A 17223-nucleotide genomic window follows, 5' to 3' on the forward strand; every position below is an offset into this window, starting at 1 on the left:
ATAGGAATAAGAAGCTCCTAGCATATATCAAAGTAAGTTCTAGAAATATTTTAACAGTGAAACTGGAAGGTATGTCATACTTCCCTCTGTAATTTGACTGAATGTTGGCAGGTTCAGAATTGACTACATAATTAAAAATTGAAAAACAGTTGCAAAATTGTTCCAAGGATGTGTCTCCATGAATCATCAACTCCTACTTATAGATTTATTTATTTATTTTTTGCACGAATGGCTTTCTCTAAGTATTAATTGGCTATAGGAAATTTGAACCATCCTCTTTAGGCCTTTAGGAATAGAGAAATAGGCCTGAGTTTTCTGAAGATAACCTATTTGAGTTCACTGTGTTTACCTTTGCAAAAACTGATGTTATCAGAAACACCACACCAATCTGGGCTAAGAGGTTTAGAAGACATGAAGGTTCATATACAGCTGCCTAAAAAGGTGTCTTTGGAGAAGTTCACTTGTGGTAGTTCTCTTGATAACGGATAGCAATCAGAATAACAATCTAATTTCAATGGCTGGATGCTCTCTATTAGGCTCAAACAAATCACAAAAAGTAGGGCATACTTTTGAAATCTTCTTCAAGCAAATGTTTAAAAAAATAGTAAAAAAATAAATGCAATCTATTTTTTGCATTCTATCTCAGAACGGTGCCCAACTAAATCTATAGGATGGATCCCACAAATAATGTTTCATTATTTAAAGTAATTTCTGTGTTTTGATTTAGAATTGTTTATAGGTAGTCCTTGACTTACAACCTGTTGCGACCCAGGTCCAAGTAGGTAGTAATAAACTTAGTGTGTGGAAAAACAAACTTTATTTGAACAGCTGTGAATTACTTCAATCTCAGCGTTGTTCAACTCAAAGTAAAATAAATGCCTCCCAACACAAATTCCTCAGTTATCTCACAAACCTTAATCCAATTAGGCAAACTGCCAAAGGCCCTTCCTGGCAAATGTCCAGAAGCCATAAAAACAAAGATGTATACGAAGCAGAAGACGAGGGAGAAGATGCAGCTACAATGTTGTTTTCCGGCAAAGCTCAAATGCCGTTGCTGGTCTGTTTTAAGCCTTATGGGAGGGACCAGTCATCTCTTGGCCCTACTCCCGAGTTGTCCTCTCTGCTTGAGCTGCTCTTGCCTTCTGGCAGCTTTTCTCATGTGTGTATTAGGAACATGCTCCTCCTGTTCCTCTGCCTCACTACTATCAGTCTCTGGAGGCTCTGGAGTCCGTACCTCACTTCCCGATGGCCCTGGCCTCACCTCAGCCTCATCGCTGTCTGACTCCATTGCCAGCTCCGTAGGCTGCTGACTGACCACAACACAACCATTTGTTTAGCGTTTAGGATTGTGAGTTTGTTAGTAGAATTCAGTGGGTTAGGGATTTTTTTTCTGTCTTTCGCTGTGAGTTGTATTGGGTTGGGGGAGGTGCACGAAGGGAGGCTCAGCCAATCTCATTGTGCACATATTGTACTCGGACAATAAAGATTTGAATTTATCCTTTCAAAGGTGCAGCAGCACTGAAAAATGTGACTTACGACTGATTTTCACACTTATGGCCATTGCAGCATCCCCATGATCATGTGATCAAAATCTGGGTTCTTGGCAACTGGCAAATGTTTTATGTTTGTTGCATTGTCCCAGGGTCATGTGATCACCATTTATAACCCTTCCAGGTGGCTTCTGACAAGTCAGCGGGGTAAGCCAGATTCGCATAACAACCATACAATTCATTTAACAACTGCAATGAGTTGCTTAACAACTGTGACAAAAGAGATCCTAATCAAGATCTCACCAGCTATCATTCCCTCCAGTAGTGGGTTGCTACCGGTTCTCCCCAGTTCGCAAGAACTGGTAGTAAACATTTTGAGTAGTTCGGAGAACCAGTAGTAAAAATTCTGCCTGGCCCCGCCCCCAATCTCTTGCTGCCTCCCGACTCCCAGCTGATCGGCTAGAAGGAAAAAATCAAGACTCACTTGTCGAAGAAGAGGAAAAAAAAACAAGACACAGTCCCTTTAAATTGAGAAGCCAAGAAGCCTCCCAACTGATCGGCTCGCTTCTCAGCCAGGAGATCGCTTGGCAAAGAAGAAGTGGGGGGGGGGTACTGCTGTCGTTTTAAATTGACAGAGCGGCTAGAAGCTCCTTTCTGGGTCAGCTGAACAACAAATTGGATAAGAGGAGGAATTCTTATATGGTTCAATGTTTTTGAAGTTTTGGGGTTTGTGCAACATGGGCTTTGTGTTTCTAAAAAGGTTTGGGCGATTGCCATTGTGAAGTATCCTGTCTTAAATGAGTTTTCTGCCTGCTTGTAAATGGAGCCGAACTTCCGGCTTCCACTTTATATTATCTGTAAGCACTGGTAGCTATTTTCTGCTTACGAAGTTTCCTTTATGCAGCTGGCAGGAATGTTTAATTCCAGGCAGATTCCTTGCTAGCAGCTTGATTATTCCTTAATTATCTGGGATATTTTATTTGGGAAATGAAGAGGGGGGAGTTTGATTCCTTCCCAGAACAGATTAGTGGGTTGGGGAGGAAATGGGGATTTTGAAGTAACCTTCCCCTGGAGTGGGGAGGGAATGGAGATTTTAGGCTTGCTGTCAAACATCAGCCATAATACTAATGATTGTTTTGAACAATATGCAGGTTGTGTTACATGAATGGCTATTTTATATGTGAAATTATGACTGAAACCTATATAGGTTCACACTGTCAGGAAGTTTGTCCTTAGTTTTAGGTTGCTTCTCTCTTTGTTGAGTTTCCATCCATTGCTTCTTGTTTTGCCTTCTGGTGCTTTGGAAAATACTTTCCCCCCTCCCTTCTTTCTAGCAGCCCCTTAAAAGACTGTTTCCTATCACACTTTTGGGCAAAGCATATGAGCCATTTCCTCCTTTCAGTGGTCTATGAAAGTGCATCTATAGCAGAGGTCTCTAACCTTGGCCACTTTAAGACTTTAAAACAGCAAAGCTGGCTGAGGAATTCTGGGAGTTGAAGTCCATAAGTCTTAAAGTGGCCACGTTTGGAGACCCCTGATTTATAGTATGTAGATAATAAAGTTACAAAAATGTGAACAACATTTTTGCAGAACTATAGATCGTTGAGGCTGGGTGTGAAAAGGAATGGCTGGGAGGAAGGGGCCAGGCGAGGTACCCCTTGACATGAGAGACATTGAGTTGGCCACGCCTACCCAGTCATATAACCATCAAGCCACACCCACTGTCACATGACCATCAAGCCACGCCCACAAAATAAGCCACGCCCACAGAACCGGTAGTAAAAAAAATTAGAACCCACCCCTGATTCCCTCCCTCCTCATATAGATCAGTGGTGGGTTTCAAAAAATTTTTACTACCGGTTCTGTGGGTGTGGCATGGTGGGCATGGCATAGCTTGGTGGGTGTGGCTGGGGAAGGTTACTGCAAAATCTCCATTCCCTTCCCAATCCAGGGGAAGGTTACTGCAAAAACCCCATTTCCTCCTGATCAGCTGGGACTTGGGAGGCAGAGAATAGATGGGGGTGGGGCCAGTCAGAATTTTTACTACCGGTTCTCCAAACTACTCAAAATTTCCGCTACCGGTTCTCCGGAACTGGTCAGAACCTGCTGAAACCCACCTCTGATATAGCTATAATAGCTCTGAATGAGCACATTGACTTGATCATCAAAAGCAGTGAGGGATCAATCTCTTGGCTAGATATTTCTAAACAATCTTTTCTACAAGGTAAAAGAAAACAAAATACACATGCAAGAAATCTTAGAAAGTACATTTTGCAAAGAATGTTTATCTAGCAGTGATTAAAAAGTTTCTTACTTAAAGGGAAAAGGAAATTTACTGTAAAGAAGCTTATTCTTGAAGGCTGCAGCTTATAACCTGGAAGCACTGTTTGTTTCTATGTTGGGTGGCAACACTTGGCTTTGAACTTTAAACAGGTATTATTAAGATGTCCTATAAATAGAAGACATATAGTGGAGAAATTTCTGGAGGGGAAAAAATGGAGAGGGGCCAAGAGAAAATAAGGCTTTCTGCTATATATCAATGCTGTAAAGGAGAAAGAATAATGACATTTTGCCCCTCCATTTATTATAAAATGACAATATAAATCTACCACCAAGTCATCATGACTTCTAAAAAGTACAAATAAAATCCCACACTGTGTCTTAAAACAGCCACTGCTTCCAAATCTGTAGGTGGAATAAAATTAACATTTGAAAACAGAAGGAACGTAGAAACACTCTGCAGTTTCTGAGTACAAATTATACAGCTCTTGTTTTTTTTTTCCTATGGAGGACAATGTGGGGGAAAAAACCAGTTACCACTACAACAGTATCCCAGCTGAAGCTAAGGGGGTCAAAGGAGTTAAGAAAGGGCTCCCTTTTTCAAAATTCACACTGGCAGATTTTTCTTCTTGTTTGGTTTTATCTCGGTGTGGAGGGGCTTCAGCTCTTTGTCGCTATACAGGTAGTCCTCAAATTATGACCACAATTGAGCAACACAATATTTTTTGCTAGTAAGAAATTTATTAAGTGAGTTTTACCCCATTTTGCAACTTTTCTTGCCACATTTGTTAAGTGAATCACTGCAGTTGTTAAATTGGTAACACCACTATTAAATGCATCTGGTTTCCCCATTGACTTTGCTTGTCAGAAGGCTGTAAAAGATGACCATGTGACCCGAGGTCATTGCAACCGTCATAAATGTGAATCAGTAGTCAAGCCCCTGAATGTAAATCACGTGACCATGGGGATGCTGCAACAGTCAGAAGTATGAAAAATAGTCTCTTTTTTCCCCAGGCTGTTGTAACTTTGAACGGTCACTAAGCAAACTATTGTAAGTCGAGCATTACCTGTACCAAGTTCTGATCAGGAACTGTAGTTTTTGTGAAGCACAAGGTTCTATCCATTGACCCTGTTCCCAATTACTCCTCACCTCTCTGATTCTTGAAAATTTAGTGGCAAGGCCTGAAGGGGGTGGGCCTTCGGTTTAATTTCAAGTAAACATTAGAAGATCTCCTTCTCAAGATAATGGAGAGGAATTTATATAAGGACTTTGTAAGCTGGCCCATCAACACTGCGCTGTGTTTGCTTCACAGATTTGGAAATCCCGTTGGAATTTATTGTTTTTGCTCACGCTGAGGTATGCTGACCTTGGGGGAACGAACACCTGCAGTGCTTTAGACTTCAAGCCAGGCAGGACTTCAGCAATCTGAACTCTCTGCATTTCAAGAAACAAAGGTACAACACTGATTTCTCCACCCCTTCCGAAGAATATCATGTTCAGCTTTTATTAAACAAAATCATCCTGGAATAGGGGTCCTACTCAATCGACATGTTTGATTGTTAAATTATGGGTTTAATTGATTCTGAGGCTCTTTGGTCATCTCATCTATATGGCGTACCAGTAGGCCTCAACCAGGGGTGAAATGCTCCCGGTTCGGACTGGATAACCTGATCCGGTAGCAATGGCAGTGGGTGGTTCGGAGAACTGGTAAAAAAATCCCTGGCCCCCCACCCACCCATGACCAGCTGAGCTGCGTGATTATCAGAGGTGTTTTTTTTCTACTTTTAAAAACATTTTTTCTTCAGCTGAATAAATGCTTTTAAAAGTTAAAAAAAAGCCTCTGATGATCATGTGGCTCAGCTGGGATCATTAGAGACTTTTAAAAGCATTTTTTCTACAACCTCTTCGGCCAGAGAGGTTGTAAAAAAAAGGCTTTTAAAAGCTTCTGACGATCAGGCAACTCAGCTGGGATCACCAGAACCTTTTAAAAGCATTTTTTCTGCAATCTCTTTGGCCGAAGAGATTGTAAAAAAATGCTTTTAAAAGGTTCTGATGATCCCACCTGAGTTACCTAATTGTCAGAGATTTTTTTTTCTTTTAAAGGCCAAAAAAAATGCTTTTAAAAGAAAACAAAAGCCTCTGATGATCAGGCAACTCAGCTGGGATCATCAGAACCTTTTAAAAGCATTTTTTACAACCTCGTCGGCCGAAAAGCTTGTAGAAAAAATGCTTTTAAAAGTAAAAAAAAAAAGTTGGCCCCACCCACCCAGTCATATTACACCACCACCACCAAGCCACGCCCACAGAACCGGTAGTAACAAATTTTACATTTCACCACTGGCCTCAACTGATATCGAGCCCAGAATTATAGTCATTAAGTAACCATGCCTGATTTTATGACCTTTTTTGCAATGGCTGTTAAGTGAATACCACAGTCATAAAACAACCACATGGTCATAAAGTGAACACTACAATCATTAAGCAAATCCATTGTTCACAATGGATGTAAACACCGCTTGTCATCAAAAAACGTAAATCCCTGTCATGTGACCATGGGATACTACAAACGGAGGTGGCGGACACTTTGAATCCAGGTCGCAAGTATCTTGGGGGTGGTCTCTTGTAACTTCAAATGGTCACTAAGTGACCGGTCGTAAGGCACAAACTATCTGTAAAACAATACAGATAGTCTTCGATTTACGACAGTTCGACTAGTTACAACAGCACTGAAAAAAAGTGACTTATGACCATTGATCACACTTATGACCATTGCAGCATCCCTATGGTCACATGATCAAAATTTGGATGCTTGGGCAACTGGTTTTATATTTGGGACAGTTGCAGTGTCTTGGGATCCCGTCATCCGCTTTTGCGACCTTCTGACAAAAGCCAAATCAATGGGGAAGCCAGATTCACTTAACAACCGTGTTACTAACTTAACAATTGTGGTGATTCACTTAACAACCATGAGAAGAAAGGTTGCACAGTGGTGCAAAACCCACTTAACAAATGTCTCACTTAGCAACAGAAATGTTGGGATCAATTATGGTTGTAACCCAAGGACTACCTGTAAAAACAGCATCCCAAATGCCTCAATGAAAATTGGGCCATACATATATTCAAATGAGAAATTTATATTAACATTTGTCCAAGGGAATTAACTTTCACACACCATCACCACCAACATCACAACAACAATATTGTAATAACAGTACACGTAGTACTGTACTGTACAACAGTAGTACGTTGGAACCTTTCTCTATGATTAGTGAAGGCCCATTTATTGATTGATTTCCATCAGACCTGTGCGTTGATTTTGCAGGGTCCCTGGGCACCTCGACTTTTTCCTTTTATAATAAAATCAAGAAGAAAGGAAGACGCAGGTTATAGCAGGAAAAGAATTGGCTAACTATGAAGCATTCTAAAATAAACAGGAGTTGCCTACATGTCGGAATACCTGGAAAAGTTATTGAAGCCACACCTGACTGAAGTTTTCAATAAGGCTTTCTCCTTACCCGGAATGTAACATCTCTGCCACTGATGGGACATGTAATAAAGTCAGGATAGCATCTTTTCAAGAACAGGCAGGCTATTTCTTTAAAAGGCCAAAGAGGGTATTTCTTTCAAGTGTAAAACTGAGATCAATTAATGCATCTGAATATCCTGTAAAAGATTTAGTGTAACGAAACTCCTAGAATCTGTGTCATAGCTATGTAGCAAAACAGCCTATATCTTTAGGAGGTGAAGAAAGAGACAGATAGAAACCCATTTACCTGCTCAGAAGGAGAAAGAGAAAGAGAAAGAGAAAGAAAGAAAGAAAGAAAGAAAGAAAGAAAGAAAGAAAGAAAGAAAGAAAGAAAGAAAGAAAGAAAACACCAAAAGGAAGAAAGATCAAAGAAGTAGAAAATAAAGGAACATATAAATGGATCACTTCTTCATCTTTATTTCTTCTTTTACCGCTTTGGATGTCTTGAAATGCTAATAGGGCTTGAGCTATAATAGTAACACTTGATTCGTGTGTGTGTGTGTGTGTGTGTGTGTGTGTGTGTTTATGAATGTATATAATATGCAATAAATCTCTTTCTCTTAACTTTAAAGATTTAAATCCTATAGTAAACCCTACTATAATTCAGGTCCTGTTGAATTAGTACTTCTGAGTAGATGTGTAAAAATAACAAAAGTTGTTTTAAATAGTATTTTTTTCCAATTTCAAGAAGTGAGCTTCTTAAAGAGTTTAATCAAAAACAATACTTCATCGTTCAGTGTTAAACTCCCAGAATGCAAGCTGAGAATACTATCCTGAAACTAATAACAAACTTCAAAAGATAAAGTAAAACATGAAATAGGAAAACAGTTAAAAATAAAATGTTAATTAAAAGATTACGAGAGGGAGAGGGAGGGAGGGAGGGAGGGAGAGAGAGAGAGAGAGAGAGAGAGAGAGAGAGAATATTGCCCTAAACTACTGCATCTTGTATTAAGAGCCATTCTCTTTCAGTTTTGCAAAGCCTCCCCAAGGATATTATGACATGTATATCTGTGCCACAGGAAAAACTAATCAACTAGGTGTGCCAAATTGTGTTTTTGGCAGAGTGGCTTGAAAAGATTTTTGAAAAATGCCAACCTTTCGCTTTATCTACTGAGTCAGCGTGGCTCTGGACAGCTAAATTTGACAGCCTGAGAGCAAGGCAGGCTGAAGAATAGGAAATTGTGTCTTCCTTTACACTGCCATTAAAATCAGTTGTCATTTGTGTTATAGTGTTGGGTTGGGCTGTAGCCCGGTTATTAGCTTATGTTTTTAAAAATATTGTAAGACTGTTCTAAAGGCCAATTTCCATCGTAAGTGGTTTGAGAAGACATGGATCCTTATAGTGACTTTGCTTGTGGTAAGGCATCATATGTGCTATTTGTTTCTCCTAATCTGCTAACCCATAAGGAGCAATAGAACTTTCAGATGGAGGCCCTTACACATTGTTCATTCATTTGTTCGTTTGTTCATTCATTCATTTATTCATTCATTCCAATTGTATCCCAGCCATCTCACCTAAGAAACTCTGTTAGAAACTAGCCTTCCAGAAAAATCTCCAACTAGTAAAATTCACACAAGATCAATCACTAGATCAGTTAAAGCCACCAGGGATAAATTTGCATGATTTTGACCAATGTAAATGTTGACTCGGTGCTGTGTGGGACTTAGCATTTTGTAGAAACTGACAGTTTTGGGAACCCAAAGAACCAAAGCCACAGAAAAGCAGCTACTTATACGTAGCCTATGTTTGGATGTCAAGCTAAACTGAACTTCTTCAAATATCTAGATTAGTGTGAATGAACGGTGTGAAGTTGCAGTGCTGCTCCATCCCTGGCAGCAGAAACTTCTGAACAAGGCCAGAAGGTGTGGTTCCCACAGGCCTTCTCAAAGTTATTGCCAATTTGTCAATTTTAATATGGTAAAAGAGACAAATGTTACGTACATTTATGTCCTGAAACTAAATTGAACCAAATGTTTATCTTGTTTTGGAGAATGGCTCTCTCTTCCCCTTCACATTCCTCCCCTTTACATTTTCTCAAATTGTAAAAACCAACCTGGTTCTTCTCCCCTTCCTGTAATGTCAGTCTTTTCTGATTCTCCAAGAGGTCCACTTATGGCCACCTCCCTCAAATGTTGCCGATCCCTGGTTTAGTAGAACATTCAGACTGGTGCACCTGGCTTTCAAATCTTACTTGGACAAAAACCCTTTATCTGGCCTGGACTTCATTTGAAGCTCCCTTAGGCTGAGAGTCACTTTTGCTGTCAGAAGGAGCCAAAAAAAAAAAAAAAAGATAAAGCAACAGAGTCCCAAAACAGTTTTCTTGTGGGAAGGCAAAATTCTGAAGAATTCAAAATGTGATGCCTGACATATGTGCACAAAATCCCCTGCGTGTGGAAGGAGTTCCTGATTTGCCTGAATAGTCTGTTCACTTCACTCTGTCTTTGAGTCTTTCTACACACAAAGTGAAATGAGAGCTGGGCAGTGGGCAAATTAATCCAGAATTAATGTAGTCAGTTCCTGCAGATTCCACATTTTTTATTTTTATATATATTGGGAAGGGAGGATTCATCCACTGTTTATGAGTCCTTTTAAACCAGATTGCCTTGTGTTATAGCATGCCCCATAAACTACATAGGTTCACTTAAACTTTGATCTCTGCATAGCAGAGTCCTTTTACAATCCTGAAAAATACCGAGAAACTTTCTCAGTTTTGCAAAGATTTTGACACTGGTTTGTTTCCCAGTTATCACCTTGGAAATCAGCACTGATAGTGAAAGCTGCTTCCCTTGCCAAAAGGCAAAATTGCTGGCTTCTTGAATTAAAACTCACATGAAGGTTGTTATTTTGATCATTGTTTTGGCAGCGGGACTTTCTCCTTTCAGGATGTGATGGAGAAGGAGACTTTGGGGTTGGTTTGCACAAAGTTTGCGTCTGGGCAGCAAAGCCACATAATTAATATCCAGGATCTGCTCAGTTAGTAACCCTCTGTTTTATCAGGCTGGATCTTCTGTTGTATGTTCAGGAATTACTCTTTGCTTTTGTCTCAGGTCATGGTTTTTTTTTAATTGCCGTTGTGTTTCCCAAACACTGTGAATGAGAACAAGGAGGGAAGATCTCGGTCTTAGAAAACAGAGGGCAGGGAGAGTGGGAGGGAGGGATATTAAACGAACTGTAATTTCAACTTCAGAATAAGAATGGTGAGAAAGTTTCTCTTGGCAGCCTTTACCTGGCAGCAAAACAGATAATCTGTTTGCTTGTTAGTCTAGAAAACTATTTTATGCCTGATGGGACAATAGGGGCATTTTCATTACCATCTCCCAAAACAGAACCAGCTGCCAGGTTCCTGCCTCCCTTTCTGTATTAGAGAAGGGGTGGGAATCTCCCAGTGGATTGAAAGCCACATCAGTCTCTCTGTGATGTGCTGAGGGCTGTACTCAAAAGGGATGAAGGCCAGACACCTTGGAGGGAAGATAGTCAAGGATTTTAAGGAGGGAAAAGAGTGCAAGGGCTTATTCCAACCTCCTACCATACAAACAGTTGAACCTCACCCAATTTGGGAACCAAAAAGCTGATCTTAGTATATCGCATAGCCAGATTTTCTACGCCTTGGTTTTATAGGCCACCACCTTTTCATAACTAGTAAAGGTAAAGGTAAAGCTTCCCCTCACACATATGTGCTAGTTGTTCCCTACTCTAGGGGGCAGTGCTCATCTCCGTTTCAAAGCCGAAGAGCCAGCGCTGTCCGAAGACGTCTCTGTGGTCATGTGGCTGGCATGACTAAACGGAACGCTGTTACCTTCCCACCAAAGGTGGTCCCTACTTTTCTACTTGTATTTTTTACGTGCTTTCGAACTGCTAGGTTGACAGAAGCTGGGATAAGTAACAAGAGCTCACCCCATTACGCGGCACTAGGGATTCGAACTGCAGTACTGCCGACCTTTTGATCGACAAGCTCAGCGTCTTAGCCACCTAGCCACCGCACCCTTTTTTCATAACTAATAGATACTACTAAATCATATTCTGGACACATGAGTATTCTGGCCAAAATGGCTTCTATATACATAGAGGATAGACTCTTTCTCCTTTAAGAATCAGATAAATGAGATCATTCTCAAGTAAAATGCCTGAATTAACTTCAGTTTCTAGTTCTCTAGTAGGGAGGAATCAGAAAGGGGTTAGTTGCTTGTTGAAATAAAACAGACACAGTTAACTGTCAGAAAGTTCACTTTTTGAGAAGACTTACAGCTATTAGTTATTGTTTATAGACTCTGTCACTGTAGGTTCCCATCCTCGCAATCAGAATTCCAGGATTTTTTTTTTCTAATTAGTTCCACAGCGTGAAAAAGATTGAAACCCCCTGATTTAGAGGAAGACGTGTTCCTACGACTTCACAGCCTGGTTATATCTTTTCTCTTGGAGGCAGCTACATGATGACAAATTAGGTTTTCTAAAATGGAATTTGGTGGGGGAGAACTTCTACGGAGGAACACTCAAATGGACCATTCAGATGTTTTTTCAGATAATTCCTCTGGTAGCTGTTTAATATAAGGCTAGTCTTAGGAAGTTTTTCATTTGGAGGATACCCTAGCTATGTCCAATCATGTGCTTCTACCTTAACCAGGGTAGGGGAGAATTGAATAGGTCACATCAAATCCCCATAGCCCAATATATTTTATGTTACTGACAACTTTCCAGGTTTTCAGGTGGATACATCTCTCTAGTCCTTTTAAATGGGGATTGCAAGCCATTACTACCATTCTCACACTGTCCTGTTAGGCGGGTATGCTATTGGGTGAAGCCCACCCTCAGTCCTCCTTCCCACATACGTACAAACTTCTTAACAGGGACTAAATTGAATTTTACTTTATTTTGGGGACTAAATGGATGCCTCTCTTTGAAATGTTCCAGGTTCAGCCTTTGCTATCTCTGGGCCTGTTTAGCATCTTGGAGTTATTATTGGTATTTGTTGGTGCAGAATAGAAGTAGGCATGTAGAAATAGAACTAGTGTTCCTCTGTCACTGATTCGCCCCACAAAATAGATTTCTCTGATTTAAAGAGATCCCGCAATCATCTTTTCTTCTTCTTGCAACAAAAATATCATTTTAGGCAGCAGCATCATGCTTTAATATGCATCATTTTGACTTTTTGAGATGCACAAGTAGTAGACAATATATTTGATTGGATCTATATTTGATTCAGATCCTTGATTGGATCTGAATGAACAGATGGAGTAACAGATTTTGGAAATGGATTACAGGAGGACAGAAGATAGTGGACACTGAATCAGAGCTAGGACCTTGCAGACCATGGACAGCTCCAAGGGCAAAAGACATTACCTTGATATCTGGATTTGTGAGATAACGGTTTGCATTCTAGCTTGAATTAATCGTACAATTTACTCCTCTCAACCCCTCCCTTCCAAATCAGATTGCCTTAGCCTTTTCTCTTATTGTAGAGGGCAGAGTTCAGGGCAAGAGTATGTTTTTGCCTACTGCAGCATCATGGCTATTGCTTCTGTATTTATGGTTCCTCCAATGAGAAGGAATTCATTGCAAGGCACTGACAATTAGCAATGAAAATCTTTGACTTCATGGGCCAATGATTTGAGACATGCTCAGGAAGCTTCGTATTTATTTCCGCACTTGAGAAGGTCTGCTGCACCCATCAATGTCTCCTTCACCCAGCTATTGTTTTCCTAATACCCTGTTGCTACATCATTCTCTGCTTTGAAAGCAGTAACCCATCTTAAACATCTGGGTTCTATAACAAATGCAAGAGTTACATGGCATATTTGGCCATATTTTGCTACACAATTAAAACATATTACGTATCTAAGAATGAATTACTTCATACACTCTAACAGTCCTTAATTGAAATGTGCAAAATCATGATCTGGTTATGTAGATGAGGCAAAAATAAATATAAACCACCCGAAAAGGCATTTTCCCTCCCCCATCCCTTTAAATCGGAAGTATTTTTTATTCCCAATATTTTTAATCATTAGATCATGTTCATTGCAGGTTACTACCATGTTATTTGCAAACTGAAGTGTTATAAAAGTGTGCCTGTACCCAAATGTAGTGTTTAGTATCATTCTAAAACTCTTAATGAAGCATAATTGCCTGAATCACTTCTTACAAAAATTAGCCCTTTGTAAGATCTAATAAAATCACATTAAAAATTTGCGTACAAAGTACACGTAAGACATGCCCAAACAGGCAGGAATCTATTTTGATTATGACTGGTATACATTTGAAAAATAAAGGTGTCCTCCAGCCCCTCAAAGATTATATAACACAACTACCTTCCCTACCACCCTAAGAAAATGGAGATTTTCATCTAGTAATAGTGTTGTATATGATATTTAACAGGAAAAAGTTTTGCTGAAGAAAAAAATAACAGTGAAGAAGAGAGCTAGAAGAAAGATATAGAACAGTATTTCTCAACCTAGGACAACTTGAAGATGTATGAAAATTAACTCCCAGAATTCTCCACCAGCATGGCTGGCTGGGGAATTCTGTGAGTTGAAGTCCACACATCTTCAAGTGGCCAAGGTTGAGAAATACTGATCTAGACCATTATCAGAATGTGAATTTCTTATCTCTTTACATTGGCTTCATTTGGGGGAAAACATTAGTTACATGAACCCCTTGACAGATCTTAGCTTCCAAATCATTGGCTCTACTGGATGAATCTGATTGAAGCTAGGACCTAGCAACACCTGGCAGGTCCCATGCTGAACTACTCCAAAAAAGTATGACTATTCTGCTACTTTATATGAAGTTTAAAACAGATCTGAGTAAAAAGAAAAAAGAAAACAAGCAAAACAAGCAAAACCTAATTTGCTATTTTGAAGACAGCGCCCTTAATAACCTAAATTGGAAAATAAATCAGTATAAAACACAGCTATAAAATAATCCTAAAAAGATTATCTGAAGGATGCAAAGAAGTTGCTTGGCTCTCTAAAATCTATCACCAACTTTCTTTCTTCAGCCAAGAATGAAACTTGTCCTGTCGGATGCCAACCAGGCTGTAACTTGTTTTTGCTGCAGATGTTACTATGCAACAAAGCTGTTTTTACTTATTTGCTTCCCTTGGGCTGTTTCACAACCCTTGGTAACATATGCTGCTCTTTCTCTTCCCCGCCCCCAATCTAAACATCTGATTTGTATTTTTTTTAGTTTGAGATCCTTTTTTTTTGTACACTGCAAACATAGCTCACATAGCTTTCCAGTATGTTGTGTGCACATTCTGTAGGAGATAAGCCCAGCCCATCCTTCTTATTAAGATTCTTTAAGGGCAGCAGATGTAAATGTCCATGCTAAATACATACTAAAAACAGTAAGTTTAGAAGGAAGAGTAGTGGTCTTTGTTAATGACAAGACTTGTGATGACCAGCCTTGCAAACAGTTTTCTGGATTCTCAGTCTCTAAGACCAAGGGCTGATCTATCATAAATATTACCTTTAAACTAATAATTCCAAGAGATGGGCATATTAATAAATTTAATAATTCCAAGAGATTAAACACAGCATATTTTGATTCAAATGTAAAGACAGAGACTATTAAGACCGGATAAGGTTCTATTGCTAAAGTTTCAGAACACACAGTAAAATATAACATTTTGGTATTTATATAATGGATATTGATTGCCACTTTCATGGTTGTCTGTCTTATTATCCCCAGATGCTCCTGAGTCAGCAGTCCCAGATGCTGCTCTTGTCAACTCCTGAACAGATTACTTTAATCTGCTCTATATGGGGCTGCCCTTGAAGAGTATTCATAAACTTCAGCTAGTGCAAAATGCAGTAGCATGGGCAGTTATGTGCGATCCTATAATGGCACATGTTAGCCCTCGGCTCATAAGCTGCATTGGTTGTCAATTTGTTTCTGGGTCCAATAAGGTTGCTAATTTTGTCTGTTAAAGCCTCTCATAGCATGGGACTAGGTTATTTAAGGGAGTACCTTCCTGATTACATCTGCCCATCACATCCAGCAGAAGAGGTATGTTGCAGATTCCATCTATTAAAGAATTACACCTGGCAAGACCTCTTCTGCCATGGCACCTGCTCTGTGGAACGTCATTGCCCCCAGGATGAGACTGTTCACCCCTTGCCACCTTCTGGAAATTATTCAAAATGTAGATTTGCCAACAGGCTTGATATTCAAGGCAATGGAGAATTGTTGAGACTGCTAGATTGTTTGTAACATTGAGGATGCTCCCTTTTAGTCATCTTAACAATATTGATGCTTTTTATTGTAGAATGTGGTTTTTATATTGTATACCACCTGAGTCTCATTTGTGCGATGGACGGCTCCATGAATGTAAGGAATAAAATAACAATAAAATACCCTGAAATATCAACTTCACTTGTCATGACACCAAATCCTAGAAAAATTTTTATACATTCTAACACAAAAAGCGACATTGCTGAACTGCATTTTACTATGCAGGTACAATTTTAATTATATCTATATAATTATACTCTATTACATGAAAAAATCATTTTCATTTTAAGGAAGATTTCAGCTAGACATCAATGAAAATTCTTATGTAATGGTGAAAGCTGTTTAACAATGAGATTGCTTTAGAAGGCGGTGGACTATAAATTACGATATTTATAAATAATTCACTGGAATTATTTAAACAGAGATTGGAAGGCCTTCTATTGGGAATGCTGTAAAAATGGATTGTTACATTGGGTAGGGCATTAGACTAGATGACCTCCAAGGTGACTTTTAATTCTCACATTGTATAATTCTATGTAGAGTCCCAATCTGCAATTGGAAGCTTCTCTAATTCAGAATCAACTGGATTCATAAGGGTAGGATAATAGAGGTCTTGGTTCCAATTTGGCAGAGACAAGGATGTCATTGTTTCCTCCTTATTTGTAGCTGGGAACAGTTTTCGGTTTTGACTATATGCTATTAAGTTGTTTTTAAATCCTAGAGACCAGGTTGATTTCCCCCATGATGACCTCGCCCTAAACTGATCTCTCAGGTCTTGTAATAGTGTGCTGATTGTCATTGTAGCTGAGTCAATCCACCTTGTTCCTGCTTCTCTTCTCTTTCCTTCCACCTTGCCCATGATTAAAACCTTCTACAGAGAGCAATATCTTCACATAATGTGCTTGAATTAGGATGATAAGCGGCTGTTTATTTATGCTTTGAGTGAGATCTCTGGATTGATTTGTTCAATGATCCATTGATTGGTTTTCTTGGTTGACCACAGTATTCTCAGGAGTCTTCTGCAACACCAAAGTCACTACTCATCCTATCCCGCTTCTTCAAAGTCTGCTTCAACAGAGTGTATCAAGGGATACCCTGTTTTGCACAATTTTGATATCTGCAGGCATAGACACATCATGGCATTTGAATATCTTTTCCAAGGCCTTCATATCTATTCTACCATGTGCTCATCTGCAGTGTATTTCTGAGCTGGTCCTTTCTTTATTGTTTGATGATTGATCCTAAAAGGCAGGAGCTATCCATCACTTCAACGACATAACTACTAAATTTAAGGGTGATTTTCATACCTGTGGTCTTCTTTTTATTTAATTTTAATCTCATTTGTTCACTTCGCTTTTTTACTTTTAATGTAAGGGCTTGCAGATCCTTTACATTTTTGGCTAGCAGGATAGTACCAGCAAAGTGCTGGTTATTAATGTTTCTTCCTCCGATTTTAAAACCACATTCATCTTTTTCCAGTCCAACTGCCTGTAATACTTTGAATAGATAAGAGTTTAGAACATTGTCACACCCCTGTGCCAACCTGGAGCCAATCTGTTTCATCATGCCACATGCTGTGGCTTCCTGGCTTATATATAAATTTCTCATGAGAACAGTGAGATGTTCTGGGATTCCCATTTTTCTGACAAGTTACACCATACTTTTTTTTTTTTGAAATGTTGCCAGAAATCCTGGA

At 39.4% G+C, this 17223-nt stretch overlaps 1 long non-coding RNA gene across 1 annotated transcript; it reads left to right on the forward strand.

Annotated features, from left to right (window-relative positions):
- The first annotated feature begins 4881 nt into the window (after nucleotides 1–4881).
- On the forward strand, nucleotides 4882–7569 carry LOC131193922 (uncharacterized). Its single transcript, XR_009154062.1, has 2 exons — nucleotides 4882–5225; nucleotides 7094–7569. It is a non-coding gene; the product is annotated as an uncharacterized LOC131193922 (long non-coding RNA).
- The last annotated feature ends 9654 nt before the right edge of the window (nucleotides 7570–17223 follow it).

Source organism: Ahaetulla prasina, chromosome 3 (genome assembly GCF_028640845.1).
Source record: "Ahaetulla prasina isolate Xishuangbanna chromosome 3, ASM2864084v1, whole genome shotgun sequence".
Lineage (NCBI taxonomy): Eukaryota > Metazoa > Chordata > Lepidosauria > Squamata > Colubridae > Ahaetulla > Ahaetulla prasina.